General features: G+C 37.0%; 1 protein-coding gene and 1 long non-coding RNA gene across 5 annotated transcripts in view; one reads left to right on the plus strand and one right to left on the minus strand.

Annotated features, from left to right (window-relative positions):
* Positions 1 to 16063, plus strand: part of ERBB4 (erb-b2 receptor tyrosine kinase 4) — a 1032003-nt gene that overhangs the window by 155356 nt on the left and 860584 nt on the right. The window lies entirely within an intron of this gene.
* Positions 1823 to 7207, minus strand: LOC144584036 (uncharacterized). The gene is made up of 2 exons (XR_013538037.1): positions 2664 to 7207; positions 1823 to 2541 (listed from the first exon to the last, which is right to left on the minus strand). It is a non-coding gene; the product is annotated as an uncharacterized LOC144584036 (long non-coding RNA).

Below are 16063 nucleotides of genomic sequence, written 5' to 3' on the forward strand. Positions count from 1 at the left end.
GTGGGGTCAGCTATATACCCCCAGAAGTTGGCTTACTGGTATTAGACTTTGTAAAAGTTCTTAAAATAAGGAAACCCAGCAAGTGGCTTTGATCACCGACAAATGACAGCCGGAGCAAGCCTTTTTTCATCAGTGAGGTTCATGTAGAATAACCTTTTCATTTGAAATGCTGAATAGCGGTTGAGTGTGGGCCTTGTGTGGTGGCAGCATTTATAATAAAAAATTAAAGCAGTGGTTTAAAACATTTTCAAAAAGATGACATAATAAAGAGATGGATTGTGAGAGTCAGAATATTGAAATATTTAAGAACTCTTATGCATATTCAGAGCATCTCCTTGGATAACTTTATGCGATGTCTACTTTGGAGAGTCTTTTTAAAGTGTAGCTTTTTAATATACAAATAATGCCATTACTTCTATACATAATTTAAAATTGTACAGATTACTGTCAATTAGTTGAAGATAATTCTTTATATTTCTATCCTACTATAGTAGAGCCATAGATGACATTCTTATTTGATTTGTTGTGAAGCCTTATCCAGTAAATATTAAATACATCTACTTCACTGGTGTTCGGTGGTGGGGGTGGGAGGCAACTTGCTATAGCCACTGCAAGACCTTACTGTACTGACATTCGGGAACCTAGACATAGTCCTGCCTGCTCTCTTCTTTCAAGGCTGAGCTTAGTGAATCTTGGTGATGTTCATGATTCTTATAGCCTGGAGCTCTAGAACCCTTTAAAGCTTGTCAGAATCTGGTATTGAGGCAGATGAACCAGAGCACTGATTTTGTTGCCAGCCTTCTTCCCTGCAATATCATCAGCTCAACAGGAAAGAAGTATTATTATCTTTAAAAAGACTTAATGAGAGAGATACAAGTCCTTGCTTCTGAGAACATTAAATTACAATTTTTTAAACCTCACTTACAAAATAGTGAGATGATCTGCACAAATTGCACAAAAGTGTGGACCAACATTCCCTCTAATTTTCCAGAGTGCTGTGCAGGGTTCTGAACATAAGCAAATGGGTGGCAACACTGGCTGAGCTCTGATGCAGCACTGTGTGGATGTGCAGCTTGGAGAGAATGTTGGTGTAGACCATACGTTCCCAAACATTTTTGCACCGTAGACCACTTGCTGACTTTTTTTTTTTTGTAGACCCCATATGCAATTGTAACAACTACAAAATATGTATAAAATTTTGTACTTACTTTTCTTGGGCACTCCTAAAGAAGATGATTTTGATTCACTTGACTTTTACCTATTTTCTATCTATATTTTTAAATGTATTTTAAGACACTTTTCTTCTCAAAACTCAGAAAGCAACTGAACTTCTCTAATACTCCTATTTATCAATTATTTATTTATCAATTATGAATCAGACAAGTCAGTGCAAAGCTTTGATACAAGTCTAAATAAGTGCATACGTGTGTGATGTGTTTGCCCGTATAACTCAGTAATAAGAAATGACAAAATGTTGTCAATCCCATTTACAACACACCGACCATAAAACTTTACCAATAATTTTACACATGAATGCAGCACACCACAATTCCGATAGTACATAGTACCTAATTAAATAATATGAAATATTATGTTCACAGAATCTGTGTTTGGTGTAATTATGGATTGCCTAATTATTTATTATGATCTGTCTAATGGGATCTGCTCACATAGACCCCCATTTACATCTCATGCACTCCCAGTTTTTTCTCTCTCTGACATGGACCCCCTGCAAGTCAAAATCGACCCCTGGGGGTCCATATAGACCACTTTGGGAACCTATGGTGTAGACTCTTAAAAATTAGAAGCCTGACGTGAGTTGTTTGTCTCTTTTAGAAAAATGAGCCAGTTCTTTGTGTGTGCTTTTCTGAAACAGAATAAGACATTAGTCATGTGCAAAAACTTTACTGAAATGTGAACAGAAAAATGTATTCCTTGTCTCATTCTTAATATGATGAATCTTACAGAAGTTTGTGATTTCTTGATATGGCATCTCTGGGTATTGAGACAGATTGTAGTAGAGAAGACAAATAATTTTGTGAGGGTTCTTTAGTCCTATGGTTGATGGAGGAAAGGATACCTCACAGTCATTAAATATAGTAAAGCTGTTTTGAGGTAGAAAGGCTACTAAACATTTTTCTCTGATTTTCTGTTCAAAATTTCAACTTCATAATTATCTGGTGGTATTATTTCTGAAGTTAAGCAGGGAATCCTTAATTGTTCTGTTGTTTTTTTAAAAAATTATAAATATTGCCCAAATCACTCTGAGTATAGCATGCTACAGTTTTCAGTATATTATTGACAACAATTCTGACCTACCCTGAAAAGATGAATATATTGTTCTTATTCTTGTTTGTCAGAAACTGAGAAAAACACTGGAGGAGAAATGGGAAAGGTTGATTAGGTGTTATACAGGGGTTTGCTGCTGCACAAGAACCAAAAGAACAGAACACACACCTCATGTCTCCCTAAGGACGTTAGACTGGCCTCTAGTTTGGTCAGTTTTAGATAGGCTGTTATTACTACTTTTGTTCCATTTACCTTTTTATTTTATTTATTTATTTGATTTTTTTAAATACCTTTTTAGTATTTTAGTATTTTAGTATTTAGTATTTTAGTATTTAGTATTTAGTATACCTTTTAAGTACCTTTTTAGAAAATACCTTTTTAGTATTTTCAATGCATTACCTTTGCCCTCATGCAGAGGCGTAGCATTATGCTGTTACACACCATTGAGCCCTAACGATGTCATCTGGGTATCCCTCGGCATATATGCCTTTTAACATTTTACCGTATCTCACTCTCATGTACAGTACTGTATGCCAATAAAGGTTCTGAAATTGTAAACCTCTGCCCAAGCTCTGTTTTAAATATTGCGGTGGCAAAAATGACTCTTACGAGAATGTTGACCATTTTCTTTCAACTGATGGGAAGGAAGAAAATCCTTTTGAAAACAATTTGAAAAGAGGAGAAATTGTGGAGAAACGCTTATGGCTGGAGTTCATGATTCTGGTCGATGATGATGGTGTAGATATAGGTTCTTGCTTCCTTTGGACAACCATCTCTATGTCAGCTGGTAGCCTTTGCATCTCCTACAATTTAGTTTAAGCCCAGGGCAGATGCCATAAGAGATCAAGTAGGGTGCGTAGCCAGTGGTAGTGCAGATTGATGAAGAAATGTGCAATAGAAAGGGGGGGGCAACCATCATTGTGCAAACTGTATCAACAGTAGTCTCTTCATGTTGCAATATCTGGGAGGCCTTGGGGGGGGAAAGGGCTGAATTTCTGAAGGATGACGATACTGAGGCAAACTTTCTCGGAAGATTTCTTTTTGTACAAGCTTTCTGAGATTTTTCTTTTTCTCTAAACCTAAAAAAAGCCCTTCTCCCAAATTTCTCTAATTTTGCTGGCATCACACCACCACTATCACACTCTAGGATGATCTCTGATACCCAAGATGTCAAGGAATCCAAATGGTAGGTAAGCCATTAACAAAGACAGTTCCTTTTCCTGTTAATTGCAGCGGCAGTGTAAACAAAGAAACAAAATATTTTTTGCAGGGAACAAAATTGTGTGAAACGGCCACTAATAATGGGTCTCGCCTTTGAGAAACTGTTGGAAAAAAGGACAGAGAAATTTGATGATATTACCCCACTCCCTTTCTCCCCTCAAACGGTATGAAGAATTTCAAGATATCATTTGCATCCTGAATTCTGTACCTATATCATTATTCAACTGGTATAGCTCAATGGATTTGGACGCCTGGCTCTGGAGCCCAAGCACCAAGATTTCAAATGCCCCTTCCTGAGAGAGGAGCCAGCCAAGCTCATTCATGTGTGTATGTGTGTGTGGCTGATGGCTTTGTATGTCCCGCCACATCTGCAGCCTTGGTCAAACAGCATACTCCCAGAGTATCAGCAGCAGGTGGTGGCGATAACTCATTTTTTTAAAAGACTTTATACACTACATATAAAGTCCTGTGATGTTGCTGTAAGTTGTAAACAATTTGATGACACACAATGTTTTAAAATAGTTTACAATTTTTTTTTCTGCTCCCAATTCCACTGTGCATATTATTTTAAACTGGGAAAAAGGTCTTAAACATTTTAATTAGATGTCACCTTGGGGGCCCTTTTCAGTCTGAAAGGGATTTAATTTTTTTTCTAAAATAATGCTGAATCACATAAACTCTGCATGCAGTTTGTGGGTTATAGGAATATACAAATCAATACAAAACTGAAAAAAAAATTAAACACTTCTACATGCTCTGATATTAGCAAAGGTTGATCCAAGAAAAGATTATCATCTTGCTGTACCTGGATTGTATCAGTGCATGGACTAACCATCTGTAGTAACTGACACTCGGTTGCTTAATTATTATGCTATAAACATAATTATTGCAAAGTATTTGGATACATTAAAAAGACAGATGGCTGTTTTCTCATGGCCAAGTTATGAGTTTGCTGATTGGAATAACTAATCTGTATAGAGAGCAGTCTGAGGGAATCCATATGTATAATGACAACAGAGCCTTGACGACTGGAAGTTGGAAATGAAGCCAAGTGGAAAAAAATATATATGATTAATTCGAAAGGAGCTGGACTCGACTCTCATATTAATTTGTAGCAGATATATCTCTATATCACACAAACCTCGGTTCATATATAATTGACATTGGTTCTCTGAACATTTTGTTTACCCTTTGATCCCCAGAAATTTGGATAATTTTTGGTTTAGTGTGCTCTCACTCATGCATATATGTATAGCCTGTGCCCTTGATTGCTTTTTAAAAGTAGCGAACCCCATTTAATTTATTTTGGATTCATGGTGTCTTGCACCACAACTGTGTATGCACATTAGCTATTTCTTGCAGCTAGCTCAGAAATTAGCCCACAGAAACAGGACATCTGGCCTTGTAATTCTGGCAAATACTTATCCAGACCATATCAGTCACTGTATGGTGCTACCTGCTTACTGAACAAATGACTTTTAAAGAAGTCTTTTAACGTAACCTCTGCAGTTCCTTCAGATTTTATTTTCAAATGCAAACGTGCAAATATATTTCCAAGAGATGATTTAATCTTCAGTAAAAACTATTGTATATACTTGACATTCTTGATTATAACAATATAACAAGCAATAATAAATGGCTGAAGAAATTTATATCAGAGAATTGAGAGCAGTGACAGGGAGTAACAGCTAAGCTCAGATGCATTAAGATATTACTTGTAATAGACTTATAATAAGTGGTGTTATTTTCTTGTGATATTCTTGAGGATGAAAAAAGAAGAAATAAGATGGTATATTGCTAAGTGCCTGACATAACCAAGACTTTCTCTTTTCACTCCCACTTGACTCCATACAAGAATGCTTTTATAGGATGAGTAGAGTCAATTAATAAGGCTGTCAGCTTATTAGTTTTTTAAAGCACTTTGCCATTTCAACTTAATCAACTACTTAATTAACATTTCAAAATAAATATTACATTATCTGAATTAAGATACTGTATTTAGATTAGAATAAAACCCAAGCATGAAATCTTAGTCCAAAAACTGTGATACATTTTGTAGTGACTGTAAGCAGCTTTACAATTAAGAATGCTTGAAATTAAATTTTCATTGTTATGAGCATCATTTTGAGTTAAGAAGTAGTTATGGGACTTTGAAATACCTGCTAGAAAAGTTGGAAGCTCACAACTTTTCATGAACTGTTCATGTATGCACCTACCCAGTCGTGGTTTACTAGAAGAATCAAATGGCTACTCACAAAATGTCTGACAAGGTTATTCTCAAACTTGTCTGTGCTGGCTAAATAATTCTGGTGTGGGTCTGCAACATGAACCTCTGATCCCCTTGAGGGAAGTCCATCCCATACAGTCTAGTCTGAACCAAGTGGTATTTCTTCCTTTAAAAAAAAAATACTAGCGAGCCTAATTATTTGCTATTGTAGTGTGTCCTAGGACTAGTTTCATGTGTCAGCCACTCATACATATTTCTTGATGATTCCATGGTTGGAGGTAAAGATTGATTTTCTAATTCATCCTGGCATGGCTCATTTGCTACTACCACAGGATATATTTGACTACTATTTAGCTGTCCCTTCTAACATTGAGGCATTCAATTATTTCAAAATACCACAATGCAAAGGAAATGAGAGGGGTATTATGAAGGTGAAGTCTTACTCTGAATTTTATCTTAACCTTTAGATAAATTAAATTTCTTAGAAAAGAAATGCCAGCAATCATGTACCTACAACACAGTATACCTGCGGAATGCATGTATAAGAAGAATGAACAGTCTATATTGTCTATACTCATTACATCATTAAAATATTTTAAATCAAAACATACATCTGCACCTGGAGTGAACATCTTCTAAAATGATTCTAACAAAATACACCACTAAATATGACAGTATTTGATTGAAAGAGTGTCTTGTTATCGTAAAGTTAACTTCTGCAGCTGCAGAACTGTATTTTCTAGTTTCATTGATTTGAAATTGGTTGGCAATACTGGATTCTTGCAGAAGGATCCAGCATTTAAGGAGGCATGTCAATCTGATGAAGTCAGCTTAATTACTAATGGAGTGGGTAGTGCAATCCAAACTCTGAGGATACACCAGGAGCAGTGGTTTTGGAATGGATGGAAACCTCATGTGCCTATGCAGCTGCCCTGGGGTCTGAACAACTGCCCCTCTGTTGGCACACCCCTTTCTGATTTACCAGCACAGCTTTATTCTAAAAGAGGGTGTCCTTCCTTTGTTGCAGTCTTTGGCCAGAATCCACTTGAACACAAGAGTGAACACTCCCCAAGTGTAGCTCCACTCAGTCACTGTTGTAGAAGTGGAAATCAAAGAAAGCTCCTGTTTACACCTAACAGGATGTCTGCTTGTATAAAGAGGTACTGGACATCTCCTTAAGTAGGCTCTGTAAATGAGAGACTGATTAAGCAATTGACCATTGTACAGGCAGAACCACAGGATTCTAGCCTTAAGAAATAAAATGTCTTAACTGAGACCTTAATTTATGTATTTTCCTGTACAATTGTTCTCTTGGGCAACTTGATTTCATTAAGTTATCGTGCTTAGCAACTGCTTTGAGAAGAATTTAAGAGAAGTCATAAGAATTACTAGAAATGCATAAGGGTGTTTTGGTGATACATCATTGCTATTTGTAGCTACTAATTTTATACAACCTCAAACTAAACCCCAAATTAAAAACTCAAAATAGATTTCTGGAATTTCATTAATAAGTAGCCTTGAAACACTGAGTCCCCCCCCCCCCCCACATTTGACATTTGGGATTTTAGTTGTACAAATTGTTTGGAAATACTTTTTCTATAGCCCTCCCCCGACCCCCGAACTTGAAATTGATTTATATTAGATGGAAATTTCCACGTAAGCACCAAACTCTTGAAAACAGAGCAATACAAAGAGGGGACTAAAAACTGGGTACTTGTATATACCTGTTACAGAACTGTGAAACTCTACTGTTTATGTAAAAATCTCAGCTTCATGAAAGCCAGAAATATTCTCATTACAGTCTGCTCTTTGTATCTCAGCTCCTTTACACGGAGCCACTTGGTCATATAGTTGTTGTCACAGCTTCTATAGCACAAAAGAATCAGTGAAGTTTTAAATGCATACCTTTCCAGAATATTTAAGATATTGTAATTCATATGGAAAGCCATTATTTTTAATGTCAGCCTTGGTATTTTGCCTTGTATCCCAGCAAGGAACAGGTGTAAGTTGCAATCGCTGAGCATGTTTAAGGAGTAACTCTGTTTGAATAAAACATTAGTGAATAGGCAGGTGTCCCCAGTAAGCTTGGCTTTAATCTGAATATCACTTGAAAAGCTCATGTTTGAGGTTTGAGGACTCCCTAAAGCAATGGCTTAAATGCCTTCCTCAACACTAATGTGGGACAGAGTTTCATCATTTAAGAACCTGTCCTTTTTGTCTTCCTTTTGAGCAAAGAGATGGTGAATTGAGAATTTGCTGGCATGCACAAAATATGAAGCAGACATGAAGGGCAGAGCCGTGGGCAGACCACATTGGCAGTGTTTATTGAGAATCACCTCACAGCTCGGTCTGCCTCCATGAGCAGTCATGGCCCTGGCCTTGTCTGTCTTTTGCCTTTTGAAAAAGCTGTCTGGTATACTTTGCCCTCTGTAATGAAGACGCACATTTAATTTCCTGTTATAAACTGCAAAATGATGTGCTGCAGAGTCAGCTTCCTTCTTTATAATATCTAAAAGAGAATGAATACAAAAGTTGGGGATGTATTTATGGGAAGGAAATCTGCCTTTATTTATATAATATCCTCCCCTTCCTTAGTTTCAGTTTCATTGGAAAAGCTGTCCTTTTTGAAACACCTCCAGGTATTTTAGGGGGGCTGCTGGATGCGAATTATTCATTCATTTTTATGTATTTATTTATTAGAAACAGCATCTCAAGTAACTTTTGAATAAAATTTCTTCCTCTGCAAAACCAGAAGGACAGATTAAAAAGGACTCCAAATGACTGGGTTGAAAAACAACTTGCCTCAAACATGTACACAACTGCACATGGGGATACTGAACGGTTGCCATTTAAAGGTTGTGACAGTTTGGCCTGTCTGAATATCAGTGGGCAGGGGAGCAGGTCTCAAATTGCAGAGGAGCTGTGAGGGGTGGGGGCTCACAGGTCTGAAGGAGGCTGAGGGGCAACAGGACATTGAAGATGGAACATGCTTTGGTGATGAGGATGAGAGATGTAAATTTTGCAACTACCTGCTTTTGGAAAGTAAGTGAGGAAAACAACAACAACAAGAAATCTCTCATGAAATTCCATGTAATTTTTTCAGGAGGTTAATGAGAGAAGTTTTCTGAAAAAAAAAATACCAAGCTGTGTGAAGTTATTGCACTTCCTTCATGGACTACCATCTTTCCTACATAGAATTCATCCGGAAAGGGCAGAGAAAACACTAAGGTGTACAGGATTTTTACAATTCCAGCAGGGAATACCATTTTTTCCTAAGCAGGATTCAGTAGGAGCATTAAGCTGCATTAAATTTGGAAATTTCTTAAACAGAAAAAGCAGAAAACAAAGACAAAATAAAAGGGAAAATGAGACCAGGGTCTTGTTTTTACAGAAAATCTTTCAGATGGGGACAGTCCCTCTACATGAGACCAGAGCATGGCGAAACATGAAAAATGTCTGAGAACAAGTGGGTTCTTGTTGTGATCTAATAACAACATCTCCTCAATGGGAGATACAGGCTTTGGGAAGCGAAGGAAAGGCACACATGCAGCACAAGGAATTAGCGCTGTGAGCCACTTCTAATGGGAGACATGAAGGAAGGACTTTCTGCGATTCTGTCCTGAAAGAAAAGAACAATCAGGGAACAATGAAAGGTGTTTACCAACCCACATCTTTAAAACAACCACAAAGGTGGGAGAAGGTGAATCAAATGCCACCACTCCCGGTTAGGCATACCAAAAAAAAAAAAAAAAAAAAAAAAAAAAAAAAGGAAGAAAAAGGAATGATTTATATTATTTTGTGTGTTTTTTCAAATCCTACTTCTTTTTTCTTCATATTTTCTTCATGTTCTTATACAAGAGCTTACTTTTCCTTTGTGTTTAAAATATTTTTCTCCTCATACAGATGTTTATTTTACCAATTTATCCAATTTCTCTTCAATTATTAAAATGTATTTGTGTATATTTTTGTTATGCACATTTTAACCAGTCATATTTTACAATGTGTATATTATTTTGTAAATAATTTATTTCTCTGACACACTCTAAAAACCTCACACATTTTCACGGTGAGATGCATTCCTTTTCACAATGAGATTTGTGAGGTGCAAAAATGTTACTTTAGGCCATGGTCGTACCAGGGAAATGTTCCCTTGTTATACCCCTCTTAAATTATTGCGTATGCTTCCAGTACACGACACATGGCTATTATTGAATCATTTACCTGGCCAGCTGTGTAGCTATGGTTTTACTGTTTTTTAAAAAAATTAACAGTGTAGCTAGGGTTTTACTGTTTTTTAAAAAAATTAACAATATGTAAATATGTCAGGTAGGGGTTCCTGTTTGGTAAAATTTCCTCTGTTGCATCGGCATGTTTGGAAGAACTGCATTGCACTCAGTGGATCCAGCACCCCCATCCAGAGTGATGCCTCAGAAAAAAAAATAGAGAAAATAAGTTGGTATCGCAGCCATAGCTATTCAAATATGAGAAAATAAATCCATAACATTAAAACACATTGGGATGTTTTTCAAGGTGTGTGTGTGTGTGTGTGTGTGTGTGTGTGTGTGTGTGTGTGTGTATGCGTGCATGCATGCATTTATGTATGTATGTACCACATGACTGTGATTCAGTACAGCAAAGGTATGGAAAATATCATTAGCATAGGGGAACATTTCCCTGGTGTGACAGCAGCCTTAGTCAAGATTGCTGAATCTAAACAATTTTTCCCCATACATACCAGCCATTCCCAGAATTTACCCATATAAAACATCTTGCATATGGTGAGTGCTAGAGGGAGAACCCAAATCTAGTTCTGCTGTTCATTATGCATATGTAATGGAGGAGTATGTAAGCCAGCTGCTAGTTTATGTTTAATTTCTTCATGTAATAGAACATTTATTCAAATATTCATTATACTCCCTTATTTTTTCCCTATCATGCATAAAGGAAATAGGTTATCTCATGCCACCACTTCTGTCCATGCAAGTAAATTAAAATGAGAAACAGTGTTATCTGCACCCACACCACTCAGTTTTTCAGCCACATCCATTTGGAATGTGCAGGTTGTGGTGGCGGAAGGCAGAACTCAAATGCCTTCACCATAACATGGGTGCATACCTCTTCTTTACACTTCTCTTCTTCTCTTCTGCAAAGTAATATTTACAAAAATTATTCTATGACTTTATACATCCAGGAAATCCTGCTCTGCTGGTGGTAGTTCACCTTGAGCAGAATAGCTGTTGCTCACATTCACCGAGTGCTCGTGAGGACTACTGCTGTTTGACTGAGACACATTGACACATCCAACCCTCTCCCACAGCAGTACTGTAGTTGGCAGGAAAAGAGAATAGTGGTGGGCAAGCTGTTTTTCAAGGGAGCTTTACTGGCTGCTATGGGACATCTGAATGAGGAAGACTGGATAAAGTTGTAGGGAATTCCCAGGGCCTCTTGTAGAAAGTTAAGAAAATGTTTTTGCTTCCCTTGAAACCCTGAAATGTTTTGGGGAGGAGACATCTACTGTCTGAAGCTGTGTTCAAGTATTATACCGTTCAAGTATTATACCTGAAACTGTTTAGAGGCTTTAAGTGTGGTGTGGCCATAAGGGTACAAGTGAAGTCCCACAGAGGTGCTGGAGATGTGTCCAGTGTTGGTGGCCCCCATTACCATTGTGCTTAAAGCCTTGTGTGGTTTCAGAGTATAAAGCCTGAGTAGAAGTTTTGCACAGAACCTAAAAGGCTTGTACTAAATACTTGTAAGTTCTTAGTATTATTTGTGTGTGTGTGTGTGTGTGTGTGTGTGTGTGTGTGTGTGTGTGTTCGTTCACCAGAGTTTTTAGAATTTATGTATAGTGTCTCTCTGAAGTCTGTTTCTTAAAGGGAATAGGCACCAGATTTAAACAAGTTACAAGAGAGAGAGAAAGAGAAATTGTAAACATAGGAAAGGCTCTTTTTTGAAACAGACAAAAATAATTACAGTGTCAGCAGCCAGTGCCCTCAGTTTTTGACCCCAGAATTGTAATTGTATTGGGAACCCTTTTTGGGAGACAGGCAGCCTATAAAACAAACAAACAAATAACATTTTATGTTCTAAAAGTTATTATGGATCTTGTTTATCTTGTTTTCCGATTTTATTTTAGATCAATGATTTCACCTTGGCTTGGTCCTGACCTATGGGAACCTTATTTTTGCTGATCAGTTTCAAAAGACTCATCACGGTTTGAATGCAATCAAGTTTTACTTCTGCTCTTATCATTTCCATAAAAACAAAACAGAAAAAAATAAAGTCGCTTTAAGACATGCTGTGCATCAAACTGAGACTTCTATTTACCCCAGCTTTATTATCAACTTACATCTACCTGTTCCATGTGTGTGATATCTAGGGAGTATTACTGCCCCTTCATCTGGTCCTGGAAATTGCCTAGTGTGTTGCTGGCACAGCCAAACAAATGATTAATGATGATAATTTTGATTTTGAATGGGTTCATTTATCTATCTAAACGTCTCGTGCAGTTATTGCCTTGCACAGACAGACAATGAAGTTCTGCTCTCTTTTTGATCTAAACATTATTTTCGATTATTTTAAAACCACTCAGCCCTCAAAGACAGAATTCAATCTTGCTCGTAGTCTCATCTGTGGGAAGATGACTAATCTCGAACAAAGTGCTATCCTTGCCTTGAACAGCCATGGAGATTTACAGGACTGTACTAAACTAATAATACATTGTTTAGAAACAATAAAGCAAATAAAAAGAAGCACACAAAAACTTAAGAGTCCTTTTATAAAATAGAAGTGTTTTCACTACGGTAATGAAATTTTCATTAGCTGGTTAGGAACAGGTTCACTGTTGGAGGAGCATGTGCTGTGGCTGGAATCATTTTGCATTTTCAGTCACTTATGGTTCTTAACTAGTAGTCAGACTGTCGTAAGGGGCACACAAATAGTTTAAAAACGACAAGTGACTTTGCAGCCACCCATGGTGTAAGTGTAACCCACAAGTACTCCGATAGACTTTGTCTAGAGGGGCGGGGTATAAGTCTAAATAAAGTAAAATAAAAAAGGTAAAATATATTTGCAGTGGGAGGACCAGACAAATGTAATCTCTGCTGACACTGGACTTGCTGCCTTTGTTTGCACACAGATCATCCTGAGTGCCTGTGTATGTTGCCACACCCCGTGTAGGTAATTACAGACTTTTTAATACTAACTCCATCACTTGTAACAACAGCATGTCTTACCTAAGTATTGACATGACTTGGCTTGAGAGAGAAAGGTAGGAAAAGACTGAAAAGGAAAGGACATTTCACTTAGACAGCGGGATGGGAGAGGGAAGGGGGAGTCAGGAGGAAATTCTTTAATTACTGAAAATTGCCACCACTAGTAAAATCATACCCAAAGTGGGGATTTTCAGTAGTTAAAGACTTCCTCCTTCTGTAGCTCTCGCAGCTTTCAAACAATGATGATTATACAGGAATCTGGGGAGCACTGAGAGAAAAGTAGGAAATGTTTACATACTAGAAAAACCATCTGTGCTCATGACATCCTCATCTTCATGACAGAGGAAGATTTCCACATCTGTATTTATTTTGTTGAGAGCTCTTTTGAAGCTTTGCTAGGCTGTAGCTCCGAAGCAACCTGTATTTTGAAATATTCAATAAAATGAAATAATTTTTCCTTTCTGTTCTCAATGTGCCATTCTTTTTTTAAAAAATCAACATTTGTTGGTTCCTTAGCATTTCGGCTAACTTAAATATTATTAAAAGAGGCTTGTGTTCTTTCACGCTTCACCACATTTCCATCATTCACCCTTCTTTATAACTAACCTAGATTTCACTGATTAAGCGCTAGCAGCTTTGGATGATATTTGGAAGTCAAAGTGGATTGCAATTGTATGTGTTTTTGGGTTTTGTGATTGCTGTAATGATTACCCCAAGTCAAGCCTTGCACATGAAGCTAGAAAGGGACAAAATCACTCTTGGTATATGTTTTAATACAAAGTGTTCTAATCTGTACTTCCCAAACTAATACACAAATGGACCCCAGTAACTACAAAGATAAATTTTGTGGTTTTCTAAATTAGGTGGCACAGTTCTCTGCAGAAAAATGCATATAAAACACAACAACTTGGAGAAATTCCATAAAAATGCATGCATTAAGGAAAATGGAGAATTTTTAAAGCAAAATTTAAAAGAATTTAATAAAAGCACATTTTAAAATGATGAATATTTATCCAAAATGTACATAAAATATGTGCTTCCAAAGAATGGAATTTTGTAGAAAATCTGATTCATTCATGTTTATTTAATGGATGTCATATACATAGGGAGTTTGTCTCCTTCTGGAATTTTTAAAGTCTTTAATGAGTGACTGTACTATGTTTTCAGTCTTCTAGATACAGATCTCTTCTTGTATATGCCAGTGTTATCATGGATAGTATACAGCTGACTGGATAGCTCAAGAGTTTTAGGTGTCGGACTGTGGAGTCAGAGGTTGAAAGTTTGTTTCCCCATTATGGCTCTTGAAAGCAGAGCCAGCCTGGTGGGCTTTGGCAAGCTACACACTCCCAGGATGCCCCCAGAAGAAGGGAATGGTAAACCGTATCTGAGTATTCTATACCTGGAAAATGCTGGAAAGGGTCACTATAAGTCAGAACTAACTTGATGGCACATTATTATTAAAAATACCAGACACCATTAATAATCAAAATTATAAAAATATTGTCTGGTATTACATAACAGATACAAGTTTTAACCAAAAACCTAAGTATCTGTTAAATATCGGCACAGTATGTATTCTGTTCCTAATATTGATAGTTTTCTACTGTATCTCTTATGGTGTTATTTCTGAGATCTGCTGCTGCTTATAATACTTTGTGAAATTTCTTCATATTGTTCCCAAAGCCCCAATGACTACAGGGAGCACTGAAGTGTGTTTCATGCACAAGCAAGATGTTTTGACTGCCAGATTTTGTTAGTATATTACAATTTTTCCAATTTTCTATTTTCAACTGTGGCATCTCCTGGAATTGCAATGTCAATTATCCAAACATTTCTTTGTTCTATTACTACCATGTCTGGTGTCTTACGTTCAAGGTGTCTATCAGTTTGCATCCGGAAAATCAACAAGATCTTCACATTTTCTGATACCTTCTCTATGATGTTCCCATCGTTTTTTTTAATCTGGCAAGCTGTTTTTGTTTGTTTGTTTATTTGTTTTTTGCATAATGAACAGTGCACTAATTTCCCCACTCCATGTTTAATTTTATAATTTGTTTGGGCAATCTTTAGACATTCACAGATGAGGTATGACACAGTTTGATCTTTTTCTTGGCAGTCGACATTTGCTGTTAGCACTAATTCTTTGAATCCTAGCTTTCATCACATTGGTTTGGAGTGCTTGTTCTTGTGCAGCAAAAATAAAGCCTTCAGATTTAGCCATGCCTATGTTGAGTTATTATCATGCTTTCTATCAATATTTCTCAGCTGCTGTCCATGTAGCGATTTGTTTTTCCAGCAGTTTAATTTATTTTCACATTATTGTTTCTTATCTTGAGCCTTTGTTGTCATTGCTGCTGCTGTTATACAGAAATGCATAGATTCTCACAGGAATGATTCTCACATAATTTAGGATGACAAATTTCACAGTAGATGGGGAAGACTCTTTTTGGCCAAATCGCTCTCCCTTTACAGGCTGTAATGCTGTTCTAAATGGTTCTCCGATCTCCCAGGGCAGATTTTTGTTGGGTTGAAGGATCTACTGAGAGACGTAGCAACAGTCACATCCCTGCTTCCTACTAGTTTTTTCTTCTTTGTTTGTGTCAGAAGCACTACAGTACAATTTTAAAAGTATATCCAATAGTATTTGCCAATAATAGGAAAGATCAAGTGTACTTGGGGCACCTAACTTCAACCATTCTATGGTACACGGTGAGGAGCATGAAGTATACTGACATAGGTGTGAAGTTGTCTATTCATGTCTGCACATGCAGATGACTGTGTCAGTGCAACATATCCATTTTTTTTAGTTCACTTTGGGTCAGCTATCTCCAAGCTGTAGCCTATTAAAGGATTTTTTAATTAATCTAGTTCTCTGTGTGACTGTGGGCAAGACTTGCTTGGGGTTTCATCAAGTTTAGGAGGTGGGGAGTTCTTTTTTTCTGAATTACTGTTCTGGAATCCTTAAAGATTCAGAGATGTTCTGAAGAAAGTATATATTAGTGATGCAACTCATCAGCACTGTCTTAACTGGTAAAAAAAATATTGTTTGCTTCTTTCCTGTGCACCATGAAGAAGCAGAGGAAGGAAGTTTTTAATTTTCCAATTTCCCTCTATC

The sequence above is a fragment of the Pogona vitticeps genome, chromosome 1, assembly GCF_051106095.1.
Source record: "Pogona vitticeps strain Pit_001003342236 chromosome 1, PviZW2.1, whole genome shotgun sequence".
NCBI classification, from domain to species: Eukaryota; Metazoa; Chordata; class Lepidosauria; order Squamata; family Agamidae; genus Pogona; species Pogona vitticeps.